Source organism: Austrofundulus limnaeus, unplaced genomic scaffold, assembly GCF_001266775.1.
Source record: "Austrofundulus limnaeus strain Quisiro unplaced genomic scaffold, Austrofundulus_limnaeus-1.0 Scaffold2101, whole genome shotgun sequence".
Taxonomy (NCBI): domain Eukaryota; kingdom Metazoa; phylum Chordata; class Actinopteri; order Cyprinodontiformes; family Rivulidae; genus Austrofundulus; species Austrofundulus limnaeus.
Window position 1 is genome coordinate 2,564 of NW_013954503.1, and position 1,963 is coordinate 4,526.

The window sequence follows — 1,963 nt, forward strand, 5'->3', positions numbered from 1 at the left end:
ACTTTGGTGTTTTTGATGAGTTACTTTCATTTTTGTTTCTACTTTTCATTTAAAATAAGTTTCCATTCTCAGCAGGTTTCTAAGGTTCTTCTTCTACATATTAAAAAAGTTGTTAAACATCTGAGTGGTGCACTACTGATACTAGTGGTGAGAAAGTGTATTACACCTTATTCTAAATCAATGTGGTCCCACGGCCCTCTGTGGCCCAAAGTTTAAAACTGTTGTTCTTTTGAGGCCCTCAAGGTGGCGCTCACGGCCCACATTTGGGCTGCGGCCCATAGCTTAAGAATCTCTGATTTAGAGTAAATAAAGGATGAAGAAGAGGACTAGTTTTTTTCTTTATCCTTAAATAATGTGGATTTTACCAGAGGGCATGTGTCTCTCAATGAATCCAGCCAGAAACAGGTACACTTAGTAACGGATCACCACCTTGACCGAGGACAGAGTCAGTCACCCACCACGATTCAAGTCGGAGGGAAGATGCTCCAGTTAGTGACGAACTCTCAGATCCTCACCCAGTTGAACCTCCCAGTCTACGTTACTTTTCCAGCGTCTCCTGGCCTGCTTTCAATCGAAGATCAGAGACGAGGCTTCTCTGTATCCGTCTCAAAAATCAAAAACGTCTGCCACGGAAGTTTCAAAACAAAAATTGCTCGGTGTGGCTTTGATAAGTTCAAGAAAATGGACGAGACCGAGTGTCAGTCTGGTCCAGGCTGAGAGGTCTCCCCTTCACTCWATGGGCTGAACCTCGCAGCCAAACACTTTTATCCACTGTATAAAAGTCACAAAAGTCAAAAAGTCATAGCACTCGTCTCTTTAATGAGCTGAACATTTAAATATATAAATGGCAAAAAAAAAGGCACAAAACCTCCAGAAATGAATGTTGATGTTTCATTGAACAAACTGCTGATCCAACTCATTCCTAAAGACTAGGTCTTCACTCTGACATCAATCATTAGTTCCAGTAGATTTTAGTTTTTAAAACCCTCCTTGAGCCCTTTCCTTCTCATCAACTGTCTCGTCTCCCACTGTTACCTTCCTCTCCTCATTTTCTCCCTTTTCTTTTCAACTCATCAGCTGGAGCGACAAAAAAGTGTCTTTTTGGGACTAATTTCCCACAGAGCAGAAATCAGAGTTATCTTGAAGGACCTGACTGTGACTAATGATTCGCAGAAATGCAGCTCTTCCCTCAGGCCAACTCAAACATGAAAGAAGACCTAAAAAGTGAAAAAGGTAAGAAGCTCACTGCTGTGCTAATTTTTTAGACTGAAACCATTTGGCACATTGAGCAATGCACCAATAGCAGCCCAGATAATCAATGTGTTATATAAATTTTATGTTTTTGTTTTAAATCAAAGGGTTTGTGATCTACTTTGTTCCTCGAAGTTGTAAGCATTTATTTCCAAGTGTCTTTTAAACAAAAGCGTAAAGTGCAAACAGCATGTAGTATACTGTATGCATGCTGTGTTAGGTGTAACATTTCCCCAAATAAATCAATTAATGTGACATTTCTGGGCTCTTTAAGACTTTTTCTTGTCCTTTACTGTTAGTTTTAGTTCCTGCTGTACTGGATGACACGAGAAACTTCACACTCAAACTTAGAAAGGAAAAACAGCTAGTGATATAATTATTTGTTACTTAAAGGGACAATGTTTTGTTTCCCAGGCATATATTTAAATTCTATAGCATAATAAAGTAACTATGTCACCTTCAGTTGTTATTAAAATGCTGTTTATATGTTTAAATTGAAAATAAACACGACTTCTCAGCATATATGTTTCTACACTGTGGTCATAAAGGTATGGACATGGTCAGAAGATGGTACACTGTGGTCACACAGGGATGTACATGGTCAGAAGATGGTACACTGTGGTCACACAGGGATGTACATGGTCAGAAGATGGTACACTGTGGTCCTAAAGGGATGGACATGGTCAGAAGATGGTACACTGTGGTCCTAAAG

General features: G+C 39.6%; 1 long non-coding RNA gene across 1 annotated transcript in view; it reads right to left on the reverse strand.

Annotated features, from left to right (window-relative positions):
* The window catches only part of LOC106537039 (uncharacterized), a 2,200-nt gene extending 1,584 nt beyond the window's left edge, over positions 1–616 (reverse strand). Inside the window, exon 1 of the long non-coding RNA XR_001312598.1 lies at positions 516–616. This is a non-coding gene — a long non-coding RNA (uncharacterized LOC106537039). The remainder of the gene's footprint in view (positions 1–515) is intronic.
* Between the last annotated feature and the right edge of the window lie 1,347 nt (positions 617–1,963).